This window comes from Schistocerca nitens, chromosome 1, assembly GCF_023898315.1.
Source record: "Schistocerca nitens isolate TAMUIC-IGC-003100 chromosome 1, iqSchNite1.1, whole genome shotgun sequence".
Classification (NCBI taxonomy): domain Eukaryota; kingdom Metazoa; phylum Arthropoda; class Insecta; order Orthoptera; family Acrididae; genus Schistocerca; species Schistocerca nitens.
In genome coordinates this window covers 278,963,500-278,984,379 of record NC_064614.1, presented here as the reverse complement: position 1 = coordinate 278,984,379, position 20,880 = coordinate 278,963,500, and the positions used below count along the sequence as shown (strand labels likewise).

General features: G+C 43.3%; 1 non-coding gene across 1 annotated transcript; it reads left to right on the top strand.

Moving 5' to 3' along the window:
* Positions 1–2,887: 2,887 nt before the first annotated feature.
* On the top strand, positions 2,888–2,961 carry Trnas-cga (transfer RNA serine (anticodon CGA)). Its single transcript has one exon. It is a non-coding gene; the product is annotated as a tRNA-Ser (tRNA).
* Positions 2,962–20,880: the final 17,919 nt, after the last annotated feature.

Here is a 20,880-nt window from a genome sequence, read left to right as displayed (position 1 = left end):
AAAAATAATATTTACAGGTAAAATAGTATGAAGGGAGGCACCAGTTCCTGATCGGCTGACACAAACACTCGTTGTGCAAGCAGATTTGGAGACAATGCTGCTTGAAAAATGACACTTGTTGCTGGACCATAACGAGCGTCGAACGCTACAGACTCTGTCACTGAAAGATTTGAGCAGTGATGTATAACATTGCTGAAATGATATAAACGTTTTCTGAGTATCGTCCCGCGTTATAATTTAAAGACTATGCGAGAGAAACCAACGTTTCGGGACACGTTTACACAGACGTTCTTCTGGGTCTCAACCCAAAGAAGACTTCTGTAGCCATGGCCGGAACGTTGGTTTCTCCAGCATAGTAGTCTACATTATAACGCGGTACGATACGCAGGAAACTTTTATGGAGAAGGTATCTGAAAGAAATGCATAATGAGACGAACAGAAACGACACTATTATTCAAAAACAGAAATTACAATGAAGTCACAGCGATTCATGACGACCCCTGAACAGCGCGATTGACAACTGTTGGATGGTTGTTGGTGAATGTGGACGTGCTGCTGTACATCTCCACGAAGCATGCTACATGTTTTTGATGGGATTTAATTTACAGAAATGGGCAGAATAGTCCGTCGTAATACTAGTATCCTGTCACTCCGAGAGCTACACCCACTATGCTGTTTCATGCAGTCGCGCATGAATGAAGTCAAGGCCAAATGCACCCCTGAAAAGACACACATGGGAAAGGAGTACATTGTCAGAATAACACTGACCGTATCGCGTTCAAACAGTTGGAGGTCGGTATACCAATGCAGCATTATCCTTCCCCACATATGTCAACTGCCCGCCGTGTCATCCTCTGTCGTGTGGCGCCATACAAATGCTGTCGTTTTGCCGACACTCCAGATCTTCGAGCCTCTACTTTTCAATCAAGGAGCTCCGAAATTAACATCACGAAGCTGAGTGTACCACCTATCAGTCCTCCCACCAAGGAAAAATAATTGGCAGTACTGGGCATCGAACCCGGTCCTCCATGTGGCAGCCATCCACGTTGACTACCCAGTTACGGAGGAGGACCTAGTTTTGCTACATGGTTACTTAAATTGCGCACCAGAGTTTTCCTGTCTTCATAATGGGAAAAAATTTATGACATTACTCTCATCACTAAGACACATGCCTGAAATAACATTGCACTGTCGTTGTTTTCTATAACTAGTTTTTTTAATTACTTCTTTCTGCCATGATGCTCCACATATGACTGGCAGCATTGTTCCAGTCTTCAGAGTGTCTGTCCTTATAGCTTCGTTGATGAATGGCACGACTTCAGACGGCATATTTAGTTTTATAATTGCTGGGAACTTAATATTTAATTTGGGGCCATATCAATCCTATTGGGTTAAAATGGCAATAACAAGCTCACACTCCAGTGACTGTGTGTCCGTATGTTTTTGATGGGAGACCGATTTAGTAAGTAGACAACTGTGTTTTATGGAGACTTAAATCAATAAGCTCCATCGTTTCAAGTTTGTCACTTGCTCCGAACCTTTGACGTTGAAGGTAATCATCTCCTCTTATCGCTTTGCCGTGACAGGTATCTTAGCAACAATAACAGAATGGAGCGTTATCAAAAAGAACTGTGGATCGTGTAGGCACGTAACTGGCAAACCACTTATCTCGACTGACCTCGTCCGGCAACACCATGGGCAAGAGGGCGACGTCGAACATTTTCCTTGAATAAATTTAACGAACTTCTTAATACCGTTGTTCAGTTTCGCGCCACAAACAATAGAAGTAACACAAAATTTTAACTCTGCGACGCAATGAAATGAAAACAAATCCTCAGTGCGCAACGAACGATCCCACAGGGTCGCAAGCCACCTGAAACCGCAGCATAATGCAGGTGAGCGGTTTTGCAGTGGTGAGGGTGGAGTTCCGGCAACCGCAGCTGATTGCTATGGCTACAGCTCGAAGGGGCGCGGGGATGGTGGGGGTTGAGTAGGGTTCTGATTGCGTGCCGTGCCTTCTTCGTAGCTCTCACACTGCTAGTTTCTTCGTAGCTGTCAATCCTAGAATACAAATGTTGATAGTGTTGAGACAGCAACCAGCCACAATTTTATTTTCAGTTCTTTTATTCAAAAGGTACCGTTACCGGTATCGAATTATTACGATTCATCTTCAGACGGTTTCAACGCTTTCATTACATGTGGTGTGTTTTTTTACATATTAATTGTCGTGAAATGTCGGTTTGTATTGTTTGTTTTCATGGTCCAAGACATGTCTCCTACCTTTGAAACTTTACAGAAGCTCTCCTGCGAACCTTGCAGAACTAGCACTCCTGAAAGAAAGAGTATTGTGGAGACATGGCTGAGCCAGAGCCTGGGGGATGTTTCCAGAATGAGATTTTCACTCTGCAGCGGAGTGTGCGCTGATATGAAACATCCTGGCGGATTAAAACTGTGTGCCAGACCGAGACTCGAACTCGGGACCTTTGCCTTTCACGGGCAAGTGTTCTACCACTGAGCTACCCAAGCACGACTCATGCCCCGTCCTCACTGCTTTACTTCCGCCAGTACCTTGCCTCCTACATTTGAAACTTTACAGAAGCTCTCCTGCGAACCATGCAGAACTAGCACTCCTGAAAGAAAGGATATTGCGGAGACACAGCTTAGCCACAGCCTGCCAGGAAGTTTCATATCAGCGCACACTCCACTGCAGAGTGAAAATCTCATTCTGTGAAACATCCCCCAGGCTGTGGCTAAGCCATGTCTTTGTAATATCCCTTCTTCTAGAAGTGCTAGTTCTGTAAGGTTCGCAGGAGAGCTTCTGTAAAGTTTGGAAGGTAGGAGACAAGGTACTGGCAGAAGTAAAGCTGTGAGGACAGGGCGTGAGTCGTGCTTGGGTAGCTCAGTGGTAGAGCACTTGCCCCCGAAAGGCAAAGGTCCCGAGTTCGAGTCTCGGTCCGGCACACAGCTTTAATGTGCCAGGAAGTTTCAAATCAGCGCACACTCTACTGCAGAGTGAAAATCTCATTCTGGATTCATTACTTCTGTTTCAAAACAGGACTGATAACGCAGAGATAATAATAAAATTGTAAAAAAGATCACTAGTCTCACCAACATGACAAAAAACGCCATACTAATTTATAGTTATTCCCGGAGCACTTATTCACTTCCCGCGGAACAAAGTTGTTACGCGGAACACAATTTGGGAAACCATGCGGTAGAGGTATATGTCGACAGCTGATAGCGTTTGGGGAAGAAAGTTTGACTTTCAATTTCTCACCCACTGACCTATAGTAGTGTGCAAAATGACGAAAGCAACTTTCCTATGATGTGTTACTACCAAGTAACATAGTTCGATGGAAGTCGGACGACACATAGAAAGAACTGCTACAATATAGACCAGAAAGTAACTGTACAAAATACGCAGTCACACGAACAGAAATGATACTTTCATAGAAAGACAATATTACGGTCATGTTGGACAACGCTGGATGTTTATATGGCGTGAGTTGAGAATACATAATTCTCCCACGCATATTATTAAACACCATCATTTTGGTGCTCCAGATGCTATGGTGTCGGTAGTCATAATGTTGCATGGCCGTACTGACCTCTAAATCTTTAAACACAGTACGCTCACTTTTCAAGGTTATTGTGAAACTGTTTTCCTTCCCTGTATGGGTCTTTTCAGAGGTGCTTTCGGCCATGACTTCATTTTTGTGGATGACAACGTGTGACCTCAACGAAGAGCGCAGGTGTAGGAGCTCTTGGAATGAGAGAATATACGGCGAATCGACTGGCCTGCCCGCTCCCCCGACTTAAATACATCGAGCACATCTGGAATGCACTGGGGAGAGGTATCGCAGCACATCCACCTACGCCAACGATCATCCAGCACTTGTAAGCCGCGGGAAAAGGGGAGGGGAGGGAGAGGATTCGAACGTCCTACCACAAGAAGTCCTTATCAATCCCGTGACCAACATGGGAGCATACCACAGAGCATGCTTTGCCATCCGCGTGTCTCACCATTTGTGATGTCCAGGGCATCATCATGAATTGCAGTGTCTTCAGTGTAACTGTTGTTTCTGAATGAAAGTGTCATTTCTGTTCGTCTAACTGTGTCTTTCTTTCAGTTACCTTCTGTTCTGTATTGTACTATGCTGTATTAGTGCTTTCTATGTATAGTCCAAGTTTCATCGAGCTATGTTCTTACAATAAATTTACTATCACTGTGTTAATATACATGGAAAGCGATCCGTTTGTCAAAATTTCAAAAAGGTGAAGTAAATATTATTAGTGTTATTCCATGTTTTGCGATGTTTTTTATGAGCAGCTTGAAAGACAGATCTTGTTGTTGTGGTCTTCAGTCCTGAGACTGGTTTGATGCAGCTCTCCATGCTACTCTATCCTGTGCAAGCTTCTTCATCTCCCAGTACCTACTGCAACCTACATCCTTCTGAATCTGCTTAGTGTATTGATCTCTTGGTCTCCCTCTACGATTTGTACCCTCCACGGTGCCCTCCAATGCTAAACTTGTGATCCCTTGATGCCTCAGAACATGTCCTACCTACCGGTCCCTTCTTCTTGTCAAGTTGTGCCACAAACTCCTCTTCTCCCCAATTCTATTCAATACCTCCTCATTTGTTATGTGATTTACCCATCTAATCTTCACCATTCTTCTATAGCACCACATTTCGAAAGCTTCTATTCTCTTCTTGTCCAAACTATTTATCGTCCATGTTTCACTTCCATACATGACTACACTCCATACAAATACTTGCAGAAACGACTTCCTGACACTTAAATCTATACTCGATGTTAACAAATTTCTCTTCTTCAGAAACGCTTTCCTTACCATTGCCAGTCTACATGAAAGACAGATAGAAACGCCAAGTTTGGCCGAAACCTATAATTTTCCATACATTATGCTTTCATTAGGTTGGTTTTTCTCTTTTTTGAATAATGAACGAATAATTTTGGTACGAAACTTAAAAGCATCTGTGAGGGTTATCCTCCTGTTGGTCTGCTATTTCGTACAGTATAACACTTAATAATGTGATGTATCTTCTGTACCGTATCAAAAACATTTCACCCCAATCCACACTCGTATGATCGCTTCACGTATTTAATCGGATTGATTTATTTTTCAAGCCTGGGAGATACGTTTTACTGGGTTTCAATTTCAGAAGAAAGTTATTAGATTGCTACTGAGACGTGGGACTCACGCTCAATGATACTTCAACTCAATACATACAAGACAATAATTACCAACCAAACATAAACTCTGGCTTGTAATTTCCAACAGATTTTACTTAACAATTGCATGACAATAGGAAACTGCTGTTACCTCAGATAACATACATAATTGCCCTAGAATTTGAAACATTACTAAACAGATAAAAGGTATACGGGTATCAAAGCCCAACTCAAACAATAAATAATTTTAAAACCTATTTAAAACAAAAATCTTAAGAATCATACAAATGGTTTACTGAGAAAAACTCCGACAGAAGCAGAACTCCTTTTAAGACATAACAGCAGAAACAACTCATAATTTCTCTTTTGAATAAGATATTATAAACCCAGTACAATGAAAGGCATCTCTCAGATATCACGAAATTTCAGTGATAAGTAATGGCACATCAAAGGTGCGCGGAATCTACAAGTCAGATCGAGCCTCAATGAAAGCTGAAAGGAACGGTAAAGAAGGAAAGACGGACGCCTCGGCGTCACCAGGAAGATATAATAAGATACTCAAATTCGCCGAAGAACTGGAGTCTACTGCAAATCACAGCGACCGTGATATCGGTTACAATTCACTGGTTGCCGCCAAGGTGTCGTCCCCTCAGTTAAACCGACCAGCTACAACGGACGACGTGCACCGCTGATTATACCACTGAAAAAAATTACGTAAAACCACCCAGCAACTGGGCAGTATCCAGATTAACACAATCCTTAACACGTTAGAAAATTTCCAAAACAGGAATACGGGACCCTCAAGCTTTCTTATTTTTCAACTTAATCCACACTGAACCACTATATCAGATACAAAAAATTATCACGCAATGAGCTTTTTGTAGAAGTAGCCAATTTTTTTTCTCACAAAACCTTAAATTATTCCTGCTCCTCTCTCATCACCTCCATACTATCACGTGCTCATCCTGCACCTTGCTGATGCTGGCTATGTTCTCAACATACTCAAAGGAAAGAACTTCCGTTTGCTTCAAATTTGATGTCGGCTTGGCACATGTAGCCAATGTCAAGTCCTCCGCAAATCCATCATTTCACACAGGTCACCACGTTTCAATAACTTGTGCACCAGTGGTCAATCCGAAACACTGGGAAAGCAGTTAACGTTTGATTCTATAGCATATCCGATTGCAGGCTGATACATTCCAAAGCCACTTTCACATATTTAGCAGCACAGACGAGACCACGGCCCTCTCATTGGACACAGTACACGCTCGCCAACCGCACTCATGTCTCCGTCCGCAGCCCCACCGCTGACGTCACAGAAAGAGGCAGAGCATGCGCAAAAGAGCGACCGCCGACAACCACACTGCACACCGGAGCACCAACCAACCGACCGAAACTAGATCTCTCCCCACAGCACCGTGCGCTTAAATAGCCGAAAAGCGACCAAAGAGGAAAACCGCGGCCACGCGACACGGAGTCGATTACAGAGACCTAAAATGAATACAGAGAAGCGACTGTCGCCGACAGCGTCACTTATTAGCTACCAAGTCCATAATGGGAAGACAGTGGTCAGTTTCAAGGGTAGGAGTAGATGTGATCACGAGAGGCAGCTGTGGGCACTAGCAATGGACAGTAGATGGTTCCCTGCGTTGGTGGAGTCCGCCAAACAGAACTGGTCCTGCGGGCCGCTAGAGAAGTATTCCGGTCCGATAGCTGATGCAGTCTATACATTTCACCGCGCTCTGCCTTGAATGTTGTAGAATTTATATGGGACGTCGCATTTTGTCCAATAATGTAGTCGTGTCGGTGCCCTGATGCAAGCATTAGGTCTCTCAGCACTCTCGGACGTAGTAGAAATTCGTAACACTTTCGTTGTAAGCGGTACTGGACGTCGATTGCTGAACGTTGTTGTGCAGATCGAGTGAAGCAATCTAAACTCCTATTAAGTAATTTCCAAAATGCCTTCTACATTAAATACAGGGTGGTCCATTGATAGTGACCGGGCCAAGTATCTCAAGAAATAAACATCAAACGAAAAAACTACAAAGAACAAAACTCGTCGAGCTTGAAGGGAGAAACCAGATGGCGGTATGGTTGGCCCGCTAGATGGCGCTGCCATAGGTCAAACGGATGTCAACTGCGTTTTTTTTTAAATAGGAACCCCCATTTTTATTACATATTCGTGTAGTATGTAAAGAAATATGAATGTTTTAGTTGGACCACTTTTTCGCTTTGTGATAGATGGCGCTGTAATAGTCACAAACATATAAGTACGTGGTATCACGTAACATTCCGCCAGTGTGGACGGTATTTGCTTCGTGATACATTACCCGTGTTAAAATGGACCGTTTACCAATTGCGGAAAAGGTCGATATCGTGCTGGTGTATGGCTATTATGATCAAAATGCCCAACGGGCGTGTGCTATGTATGCTGCTCGGTATCCTGGACGACATCATCCAAGTGTCCCGACCGTTCGCCGGATAGTTACGTTATTCAAGGAAACAGAAAGTGTTCAGCCACATGTGTAACGTCAACCACGACCTTCAACAAATGATGATGCCCAAGTAGGTGTTTTATCTGCTGTCGCGGCTAATCCGCACATCAGTAGCAGGCAAATTGTGCGAGAATCGGGAATCTCAAAAACGTCTGTGTTGAGAATGCTATATCAACATCGATTGCACCCATACCATATTTCTATGCACCAGGAATTGCATGGCGACGACTTTGAACGTCGTGTACAGTTCTGCCACTGGGCACAAGAGAAATTACGGGACGATGACATATTTTTTGCACGCATTCTATTTAGCGACGAAGTGTCATTCACCAACAGCGGTAGCGTAAACCGGCATAATATGCACTATTGGACAACGGAAAATCCACGATGGCTGCGACAAGTGGAACATCAGCGACCTTGGGGGGTTAATGTATGGTGCGGCATTATGGGAGGAAGGATAATTGGCCCCCATTTTATCGATGGCAATCTAAATGGTGCAATGTATTCTGATTTCTTACGTAATGTTCTACTGATGTTACTACAAGATGTTTCACTGCATGACAGAATGGCGACATGCTTCCAACATGATGGATGTCCGGCACGTAGCTCGCGTGCGGTTGAAACGGTATTGAATAGCATATTTCATGACAGGTGGATTGGTCGTCGAAGCACCATACCATGGCCCGCACGTTCACCGGGTCTGACGTCCCCGGGTTTCTGTCTGTGGGGAAAGTTGAAGGATATTTGCTATCTTGATCCACTGACAACGCCTGACAACATGCGTCAGCGCACTGTCAATGCATGTGCGAACATTACGGAAGGCGAACTCCTCGCTGTTAAGAGGAATGCCATTACACGTATTGCCAAATGCATTGAGGTTGACGGACATTATTTTGAGCATTTATTGCATTAATGTGGTATTTACAGGTAATCACGCTGTAACAGAATGCGTTCTCAGAAATGATAAGTTCACAAAGGTACATGTATCGCATTGGAACAACCGAAATAAAATATTCAAACGTATCCACATTCTGTACTTTAATTTAAGAAACCCACCTGTTACCAACTGTTCGTCTAAAATTGTGAGCCATATGTTTGTGACTATTACAGCGCCATCTGTCACAAAGCGAAAAAAGTGCTCCAACTAAAACATTCATATTTCTTTACGTACTACACGAATAAGTAATAAAAATCGGGATTCATATTTAAAAAACGCAGTTGATATCTGTTTGACCTATGGAAACGCCATCTAGCGGGTCAACCATAGCGCCATCTGGTTTCCCCCTTCAAGCTAGAGAAGTTTCGTTCTTTGTAGTTTTTTCGTTTGACGCTTATATCGTGAGATATTTGGCCCGGTCACGATCAATGGACCACCCTGTATACGCAGTAAGAGCTAATTTATATTATTATTTCAGTTTGATGGAGGACAGCTGTTCAAATCCCTTTCTACCCGACCATTCATCCACATTTAGATTTCTCATGGTTTCCCTAAACCGAGCTTGGGCTCTATCCCAAAGGAACTCTTCGTCGGCGGGATGGTAAACACTAATCGTACTTCTTTACCAGTTCTGAGAGACAATTCTGATACTATAGTGTGCCTAACTTCACCTTTGCGTCCCATGGGGTGACAGCACAGTCACTGCTGACAGTGACTCGTCCATTGGATAGGAACATCAGTTCGGTGAAAACTACGGCGTTGTTCAACTCGACTGAGACGGCAAGAGGTTCCAGCTGTTCTATTCTCTTAATTGCAGTTATCGTCCTAATACACATATACACTCACGCCATGATGAAATATGATACGATACTCTTGAACAATACTATTATACGGGGCTACTATAAATGATCCACTCGTTTCTAAAGCTCTACATTTTCCAAAGTGTTACACGCATAAAAATGATTGACGCATGAATAGAACCGTAAACTCACCAAGTTTGCATTTTGCACTCCACCAGTACCCTGTGAGTGTCACTCAGGACACACGACACACTTCCAAGCGATAGTCAAGTCCATTTCACACCTTCTGTAGCAACATGTACGTAAACACGGTCCTTAATTTAGCCGCAAAGGAACAAGAAAGCAAACGACCCCAGTGGTACAGGGTACCGTCCGCCACGCACCGTACAGTAGCTTGCAGAGTATGTATGCGGATTTAAATGTAGATGAAGGTCATAAGGCTTTAGGTCAGGCGACCTGGGGGTTAAGGGCCAAGGAACAGACTCACATCATCTTCACCACTACAAACAATCCAGCGATGCGGAAGTTCGTCCTCCGATGACGGAGGGGACCGTACGGTTGGAGGATGAAGTTCTGGTAAACAGCAGTAAGTTGTGGAAACAAGAACATCAAGCTAAGGGGTCTGTCTTCTCACAGATGAAAAACAGCTCTTACTAGGGAACCTCCCCATCGCACCCCGCTCAGATTTAGCTTTAAGTTGACACAGTGGATAGGCCTTGAAAAACTGAACACATATCAATCGAGAAAACAGGAAGAAGTTGTGTGCAACTATGAAAAAAACAAGGAAAATATACAAACTGAGTAGTCCATGCGCAAGATAGGCAACATCAAGGACAGCTTAAGCTCAGGAGCGCCGTGGTCCCATGGTTAGCGTGAGCAGCTGCGGAACGAGAGGTCTTTGGTTCAAGTCATCCCTCGAGTGAAAAGTTTAATTTTTTATTTTCAAGTGGTTCAAGTGGCTCTGAGCACTATGGGACTTAACATCTGTGGTCATCAGTCCCCTAGAACTTAGAACTACTTAAACCTAACTAACCTAAGGACATCACACACATCCATGCCCGAGGCAGGATTCGAACCTGCGACCGTAGCAGTCGCGCGGTTCCGGACGGCGCGCCTAGAACCGCTAGACCACCGCGGCCGGCTTTTATTTTCAGTTTATGTGACAAACTCTTATGGTTTCATCACTTTTTGGGAGTGATTATCACATCCACAAGAAAACCTAAACCGGGCAAGGTAGAAGAATCTTTTTACCTATTCGCCAAGTGTACAAGTTAGGTAAGTCGACAATATATTCCTTTCATGTGACGCACATGCCGTCACCAGTGTCGTATAGAATATATCAGACGTGTTTTCCTGTGGAGGAATCGGTTGACCTATGACCATGCGATCAAATGTTTTCGGTTCCCATTGGAGAGGCACGTCCTTTCGTTTACTAATCGCACGGTTTTGCGGTGCGGTCGCAAAACACGGACACCAAACTTATTTCAGTGAACAGAGACGTCAATAAACGAACGGACAGATCATAACTTTGTGAAAATAAAGGAAGTAAAATTTCCACTCGAGGGAAGACTTGAACCAAGGACTTCCCATTCCGCAGCTGCTTACGCTAACCACGGGACCACGGCGCTCCTGAGCTCACGTCATCCTTGATGTTGCCTATCTTGCGCATAGACCACTCAGTTTGTATATTTTCCTCATTTTTTTCATAGTTGCACACAACTTCTTCCTGTTTTCTCGATTGATCTGTGTTCAGTTTTTCAAGGCCTATCCACTGTGCCAACTTATAACTAAATCTGAGGGTGCTGCGATGGGGAGGTTCCCTTGTTAGAGCATCGTTTCTGAAATTGCACAGAAAACATTAAGCTCGTTGACGCGCCACAATTTCATGAGGATTTTCGGTACCTCACACTCTCACATTTTGTCGATTAACCTTTCTAGATCAAGTGAAGGTTGTTTCGTCGCTGAATATCAGCTTGGAAGCGAAATGTTCGTTCTCAAGTATAAGTATTTCCTGTGCTGTGGTAGAAAATTGAAGGTAATGGCCGGCCGGAGTGGCCGTGCGGTTCTAGGCGTTACAGTCTGGAACCGCGCGACCGCTACGGTCGCAGGTTCGAATCCTGCCTCGGGCATGGATGTTTGTGATGTCCTTAGGTTAGTTAGGTTTAAGTAGTTCTAAGTTCTAGAGGACTGATGACCACAGCAGTTAAGTCCCATAGTGCTCAGAGCCATTTGAACCAATTTGAAGGTGATGGCCATAACCTTCAGGTTTTGATTGTTGCACGAGCTACAGACGGTACGGCTTTAAATGTAATCGCCGCCGCAAAATCTTCCACACAGTTTGCTACGGCATGCCAAGTAAATGATTTGAACGGACAGCAGATTTATTTATTTATTTATTTATTTTTTACTACGTGCGAAACTTTTCCTACATCCTCGCCACTGTTGCGTCTGGCACACTTCGTCCACCGGAACTTTTCTGTTTAGGGAGACCAGTGTCCATTATCCACACCAAAGCATACTGCTCTGTTTACATGGTGATTATCTTCCATAATTCTTTCTGAACGCACGCTACACTATTGTAACAGAGGAACATCTTGCATATTCCGTTTCGTCGCCATTTTGTCAAGGCACTGCACTCGTAACGCCGTGTGGTGGGTACAATGCATACGGTGAATTTACGGCCCTAGTCATGCATCTGTCATATTTTTACATGTAGTAATTTGGAAAATATAGATCTCTGAAAACGAAATGATGGTTTGATAAGCTTGCATGTTGTACGATTACACATAAATCAGTCACAATGTTCGGTTATGGACAAAAGACTAGGCTGAATTTATATCGCTACAATACCACTGGTTAAGTTGGAAACTCCAGTGAAAACTCTTGAAATCAATGGAGAGAGGCCAATATCTAGCAGGAAACCGTGCATAAATTCGGATCTTTGAAATACCCATGATGATAGGTACCATGTTGAAGCAGTACAACGCAGGACCCTACGCTACAGTTAACACTATAAACGCCCAGAAAAATGTACAGATCCTGGACTGGCTTGACCGGTACACTTATACGTTAAATATAGAGCTTGTCTGGGACGCGATGAGAAGACGTGTATTTCATAGCAGCCTCCAAACCAGCAATATTCGTGAACAGCATACATTGAGATACGGCAAGGAGCTCATTAACATTGCATCCTGAGGCTATATGCTTTCATGCCACAATGAATATAAATGTTTGTAGTGGTGTCCGCTCTTTCGCACTTGTCCGAAAGAACAGACGCTATTTTGGTCCAGCAGCCACTATCAATTAGGACATGGGAATTACAGACATCGGTTGCGAGCGGGCATTGATTTAAATCAAAGGGGACAGTCGAAAATTTGTGGCGCATCGGGATTTGAACCCGTATCTCCTGCTTACTAGGCGGTTGCTCTGACCACTAATCCATCCAGACACAGTGGTAATCGCAAGTGCGCTGACTTCCCTAGCATGCCTCCCGTCAGACCCAAATTCTCAACATATCCACACACTGCTAATGTAGTTTTCCTTGCCCATTATCCTCATTAATCGCAGCATTTCGCTGATTCCCTTAAGAGTTAGAGCCTGGTGTGCATCCGCAGAGAAGGTCATTGGCTGTCCTCACTTTAATTACATATACGAGTATGTGGTGTCTGTTCTTTCGGATATGTCCGAAGGAATGGACAACACACACATATGTGAGGCGTGCTATGGTAGTCCGCGCAGTTGCTATGACCACTGCGTCCGGGTGGCTTAGTGGTCAGAGCATCTACCCAGAAAGCAGCAGACCCGAGTTCCAATCCAGGTCCGGCACAAATTTTCAATATTCTCTATTGATTGAAATCAATGACCGCTCGCGAGACAGTGTCTGTAATTCCTTCGTGTCTAGATATAATTGTGTATTAGTGCTCGCGAAAGCACGCCTCACCCTGCTGTTGATGATGGACATCAGTTCCAAATGAAATGATAGCTTCATCTACCGTTTAAACTTACTCGACTATTCTGTAATTAGTTGGAGGGTACACAGAACCACTTTCAGACTATTTCTCGACCATTCCACTCTCGAATAGCTCATAGGAAAAATCACCGTGTGAATCTTTCCGCCCGAGTTGTAATTTCTCTTATTTTATTGCGATGGCCAATTCACTCTAGGTAGCTGGGACTCAACGAGATATTTTCTTATTCGGAGGTTAAAGCTAGTCAAAGTTCGTCAAAAATCTCGAGCGAACGAAAGCCGCCTTTCTTGTAATGATTGTCACACCAGCTGGCTTAACAGATCCGTAACATTCTGTCCCATTTTCCGTGATAATACAAAACAATCTGCTCTTCGTGCAAATATTTGGATGGCCTCCATCGTTGCACAAATGGATAGCTGAGATGGTTTTTGGACCTGATGGTGATCTGATCCCAGACCGTAATGGATTGACCGTAATAAAATGTATCGTTACAGCTGTGTGTTGCATAATGCCAAAACGCAGTTCTTAGCATTCATTATAGCTGTATAAAACCAACTCCATAAAATACTCTTTAATAGACTTGTTGCATCTTATACATGTTCTTCACCTTCCCCACAACATTTTCTATGTGATAAGTTCAGTTTAAGGTGTTTGTCATTTTAGTCACTAGGTATTCAATCGTTGGGAAAGCTTTATATTCGTGTGTAACCAATGTTTAATGGAATTTTTCGTAGACTTACGGAGTACCTCACACTTTTTGCCGTTTGGCGTCAATTTCTTCTTCTTTCACCATGCACTTATCTTGTCTTAATAACTTTGCAATTGTTTTGATCTTCAGATGATTTTACTAAAAGATAAAACCATAATCTGCAAAAAATCAAAGACGACAGTCAGGACAGTCTCAAAAATCGCTTATTAAGATTAAGAAAAGCATGGAGCCTATAAAACTTCCGTAGAGAATCCCACATTTCACTTCGGTTTCACTGGATGAATTTTCGTCATTTACTACGAACTGTTTGATTTTTTCATGTAGGAAATCAATTGAGACAACTCAACGATATGCCATAGGCATCTCATTTAGTACCCGATATGTGATGAAAATCACAGAGTTTATAAATGGATGAGTAGGCTTAATGGCGTAACATTTCCTGATAGCGAACCTATGGCCAAATTAAACACAAAACAAGCGGCGAAAGGCATCACATCTAAAGAAAATACGTCCCAACGCAGAACGCTTATTTTCTCCAGGCTCTGCGCTGTTGCCACAGAAGCAGTTGGCGGAGCTTTCTCTATCTCTCCTGCGAGATTGGCACTTTTTGCGCGGACCCATTTATTCGAAAATTCTCGGACGAAAAATACTGTGGGCGCGGTTGCGGCGTGGGAGAAAGCTTGCGCGAGGCGCCCAAGTGAGTCGCGAAAAGACTTGACTAATCCCCGTCGGACGCCACGACGGGGCAGGAAAAAAAGGAAGAGGGAGGGGTGGCGAACTTTTTCGCCATGCCCGCCCGCGAGGCAACTTTCTGTCGGCGTCGCGAATCCCGAGCAGCTCGCGGCTGGGGCGAACGGCCGCGCCTGGGTGGTGGGGGGCGCCGGGTGCGGGGATGTTGTGCGAGGGTGCCTGGCTGGCGACGACCACCCCCACTCTGCTGCGTAGCCAGGCGGACAGCCGGAAGAGGACTGTCAGGTGCAGCGAAACACTTTGCGGGCGGCGACAAGGTGGTCCCCAGCGGTCCTGGCCGCTCCTTCTTATTTGTCTGTTTCTCACCCCTCTCTCCCCCCCCCCCCCTCTCTCTCCCCGAGACTCCTACTCCTTCCCTTTTCTTTTACAGAGGACAGGAAGGTCACCCTTTTGCCGCGCCGCTCGCTCCATTTGTGCTCGGCGACGGCGCATCTGGCTGCTGAAGACCCATAAATTATGAGGGGGAATCCCCTACCCACTGCCATCGCGGAGGCAGTAATTTAACTTGAGCAGTTTGAAGAGCGGGCGCTCGCTTCCCCTGTCAGAGTTATAAGTCGGCCAGCTCCGGAGACACCGCGCCACGCCAACTCATCTTTGAAGAGACGCCAGTGCACCTCGCCGTCTCCGTTATTTCCAAAGTGGTGGTACTACGACTGCCACGGTCGCACGCCGAGGAAAGGATAGCCCCGTTGCTGGTGCGTGGGGGGGACAAAAATTAATCACGACGGTACAATGTGCGTTCTCTGCCTCCGACGAAACTCGTCTCCTCTCGGGTCCGCATAGACCTTCAAATTAAATTGCAAATGTAGGTTCTTGGTGGAAAGCGAAATTAATTTTGTGATGAGGTCGTTACGAAACGCTGACATGCACATAATATATTCATTCTATACAAAATCTGAAATTGAAGGTGACGCTAACATTGGCTTTGTACCGTATTTCGGTTAAAATAAGGCGTTATAAATGAAAAGCACTAGTTGAGGAAATTTTAGATTATCAGTTTATTCAGTTAACCAGATTTCAGCATGCTGGTCTATCATTAGACTATGGCTATTTTCATCAAAGAGGATACAGCGCTAAAGTTCAAAGTCTGCCTAGAGTAGCCACTCGAGAGAATATCGTCACACTGTGGTCAGTATGCCTAAAATTTAAGGATTTCACGTAGGGAGGAAAAGAGTCATACTTTTCTAATATTTTGAAAGAGGTGGAGATTTTTCGTAGTTGAAATTGAATCACCAACTGACATTGAACAACCAGATGGAGCTACGTCGTGGGAGCAACTCATCTAACTTTGACTGTATTGCGAAAGCGTAGTGGTCCCTCAGTCTCGTTTATTACGGCTTGTTAGTCTACCTTAATTACCCCTACCCACCTTTTGGTTTTGTGATATATTTCATATTTGGTAGTGCCATTACTGTATGCACACTTTGATTTGTTTTTGCGTCTTAGTCTGGCCTCCAGACTTCTCATACTTGACATCTGCTTCCTTTATTACTTTTATTAGTGTAACGAAGCCTCGAATTTCATAGTACGCATATTGCATGGGGACTTTGTTTTGGTTTCTCCCATCCCACGTCCCGGTGACGCTCTTTTCACTCATGCGCCGTACACCTTGTTTTACCGCCAGCTGGGTGGCTCCCTGCTATGCTGACTTACTAGTAAGCGTATTGCTCCTTGCCCTGACGATATGTCGCTTTTGGTCCAGAGTCTCACATTCGCTCTTTGGTTATAGCACGTTCTTGTTACATGGCATTGGATGTTTTCCGTCGCCTAATATTTTATACACTGTCTGTCCGCCCTACGGACAACATGGGTTAACTATGAAGCTTGGGCCTTCTACATTCTCCACTATGTTTTTTAGCATTTTTAATGTTTGTAAGTACATTTATGTTTTTATCTGTTCTCATAATTAGGCGTTTACGGTTCTGGCGTTTCTTAGATGTATAGGGATTCAATCACTATAACTGTTTATTTCTTGTTTACGTATGCAAATATTTTCCCTTTCCCAACATTTTACTCGTTGGATCTCCGCCCTACGGGCATTATGGTTTTAGCTAACAACGTTGGTCTTCCGTATTCTTCACCATGTTGTTTATTATCATTGAATGCTTGTTAATACAGTTATATTTTTATCTAATCTTATAATTAGTAGTTTTTGGCTGTAGTATTACTTTGATGCATAGCGGTTCAACCACGATCAATGATTATTTCTCGTTGTTTAGATATGTACAAGATGACAAGTTACAAGCCAAGAAATCAGTTTGCCTTAGTAAAATTATTTCAAAATACGGCTGTCTGCGGAGTTCTTGCTACAAAATGTATCCACCATTGCCCCATGCTGTAGGACGTTGATAGGAAGCTTGAACGTTTAGCCAAAAAAGAAAATGAGCTTTACCTTTCCGGCACTTGTATGGACGGCCTGTGATGTTTTGGGTGGCAGCGACGCTCCATGCTTCCTCTTGTGTCTTCGTCATTTTGGCTCATGTTCGAAGTTATGGCATCATTTCTCGTCTTCAGCGAGAACTCGTCACAGGAACTGCTTCCCTGTCTTGTCACAGTGGCGCACACGTTTAAGTGAGTCCAATTCGACATGCTTCCTGTACTAGCTGAAGACTATGAGGCACCCACTGGCTGCACACTTTGCGAAATTTCAGTATGTTTTTAATGATGACGTCACTAAATCCGATCTCTGAGGCAGTGTCTGCTACCGTAAATTGTGTGACGAGATATCCATGCAGGAAATATAACTAAGATGTATGGTAGTGTTGCTGTGTCAATTGATAATTAATGTGATAAGAAGCATGAAGTTGATGAATCTTAGTAGGTAAAAAGAAGAAATGTGATGCTTGTACATTGACACAAGGTGAATTTAAATTGTTCTTACACGATTTAGGAAACAAGTATCAAACGGGATTAAACAAATGGGTAAAAGAACTCAGGGAAGGTCTGTCGAATCCGTTTAAACAAAACAGTGAACAACTTGTGCAAAATGTGTGAAATAAAATTGAACAAAGTAACTATCGTCCGACTTGATACTTGAACAAGTCTTTTGAAGACTCAGTAGGGAAATTAAAACTGACTTAGTGCAAATAAGCTCTGAATTAACGGTTAGGAAAAATGTTTTCATTGCTAGGAATGGAAATGACGAAGTGAACCAGGGGTGAAAATACTGAAAACGAAACGTTAGGAGAGATTATTAGTAACGAAAATAAAACACAGGACTATGAAGAGTAACCGGAAAAGAGTAAAGCTCAGAATTATGGAGTAATGTCGGGCACAGACGACGTAATGAAGGTATGGGAGTAGAATTGAATTAAGAAGAAACACAGGTGAATTATGCGGAAAGAGGTGTTGAAAAACAGAAACAGGATAACGGTGATGCTGAAGTAATGGAGAATGAATTTAATTGTTGCAAAGATGGTAGTAGTAGCAAGTATGCACGAGGAGTACGTAGATAAACCGACATATATATCTACACGGCTAACCAGCAACTCACAATTAAGTACCTGGCAGAGGGATCGTCGAACCACCTTCAAGCTTTTTCTCTGCCGTTCCATTCTCGAAAAGCGCGAGTGAAAAACCACCACTTAAATATTTCTGTGCGAGCTCTGATTTCTCTTATTTTGTTATAATGATCATTCCTCCCTAAGTAGGGGAGGGGGTGCCAAAAAAATAATAATAACACTATGAGGAGAAAGTTGGTGATTGAAATTTTATGAGAAGATCCTGTCGCAACGAGAAAAGCCTTTGTTTTAATAATTAGCATCCCAGTTCACGTATCACATCTGTGGCGCTATCTCCTCCATTTCGCGATAGCATAAAATGAGGTGTCCTTCTTGAATTTTTTCGATGTTTTTCGTCGATCCTATCTGATGCGGGTCTCACAACACACAGCAGTACTACAGAAGAGGCCGTACAAGCGTAGTGTAGGCAGTCTCTTTAGCAGATCTGTTGCATTTTTTGTGTTCTGCCAATAAATCGTAGTCTTTGGTTTGCTTTACTCACACCTTAAGTTATTCGTAATTGTAATCCCTAAATTTACAGTTTTTATATTTGCGTGATTTGTCGTGTAACCGAAATTTAGGGGATTCCTTTTGGTACTCATGTGCACGACTTCACATTTTTCATTATTTAGAATTAATTGCCACTATTCGCAGCATACAGATATCTTAGCTAAATAATTTTGCTGTTTGTTTTGATCATCTGATGACTTTATAAGACGCTAAAAGATAGCATCATCTGCAGACAGTCTAAGAGTGCTAATCAGATTGTCTCCTAAATCGTTTATGTTCAGGAACAGCAGAGGGCCTACAACACTTCCTTAAGAAACGCCAGAAATTACTTGGTTTACTCGATGGGCTTCCGTCAGTTACTACTAACTGTGATCTTTCTGACAGAAAATCACGAGTCCAGTCCCACAAGTGAGACGATAGTCCGTAGGCACGCAAATTGATTAGAAAACGCTTGTGAGGTAGATTGTCAAAATCCTTCTGAACTCTAAAAAATATGAAAAAAATTGACGTCCCCTGTCAACAGCACTCATTACTTCTTGAGAATGAAGAGCTAACTGTGTTTCAGCCGAGCGACACTTTCTGAATCCGTGTTGGCTCTTTGTCAATAAATTGTTTTCTTTGAGATAACTCATAATGTGCGAGCACAGCAGATGTTCCATGTTAGTGACATGGATTACTCCTATTTCCTTTCTTGGGTATCTTTGTGACTTGTGCACCCTTCCAATCTTTAGATACTGGTCTTTCGATGAGCAGTCGGTTGTATCTGATAGCTAAATATGGAGCCATTTTACCAGCATACTCTGAGAGGAACCTAACTGGTATACGATCAGCATCACTAAATACGGTTGTAAATAGGGACACAAAGAAAGATAGTAAGATCTGGCTGTTTAGACACAGTGATATAAAACGGATATCAGATTACCTGGCACGTCAAAAAGAAAATTTCACCTCCAGCACTGACAATGGCGAGACTCAATTGACACAACTCTAGACAACTGTGCAATACGGACAGTTACGTGCCGAGAAAAGTTGTGATGGATGGAAAAGGCGTACCGTGGTCCTAAAACCGTATTAAGAAGCCGTTACGAAAGCAAAGGGAGCTTCACAGCAGATTTAAATGTAGTGAAAGATTCACAGACATACAAAAATCAAACGAAGCCAAAATCAACGCAAGGAGAACATTACTTGTGAAGTGAAATAATCCGAAAGTAAATCTACTGACTTGACAAAAAAAAATCCTAAAACGTTTTGATCTTTCCTTACATCAGTAACAGGCTCGAAGCCATGTGTCCGCACACGCTGTGAGGATAATGACTTTCGGAAGGTGGAGGACCTAGAAAAGGCCCAAATACTAGACGTCTTTTTCGAAAACTGTTCCGCAGTGGAAGATCGCACAGTAGTTTCTCTTTTAAATCGACAAACTGACAGACATCGAAGTAAGTGAAAAGGAAAGGGAACTTAGGACTCAACAGAAGAATCGCCACTGTACCTGACGGGATACCAATTCGATTATATGTGGAACATGCGAAAGAACTTGCCTCTCTCCTAGTAATAGTGTACCACAAGTCTCTGGAGGAGCGGAGCGTTTCTAATCGTTGGAAAAAGGACAGATCATTCCCGTTTCCAAGACGGGTCGTCAAACAGACACAAAGAACTGTAGGCCCATATCTCTGACGTGGCCTGTTAAAGTAGTTTGTAACATGTTTAATTCTCACGTATTATGAAATTTACGGGACCTAAAAATCTTCTCCCTAGGCACCAACATGGATTTCGAAAACAACAATCGTATGAAACCCACCTCGCTCTTTTCGTACAAGAGACCCAGAAAGCAGTAGGTACAGGCCCACAGGTGATGCCGTATTCCTCGACTTCCGAAAGGCGTTCGATTCTGTTCCACACTGATCAACAAAATACGAGCGTACGGAATAGCAGACCAACTGTGTGTTTGGACTGAAGAGTTTCTAGCAAACAGAACACGTATGCCATCAATCTTCGGATGTAAAAGTAAGTTGCAGTGT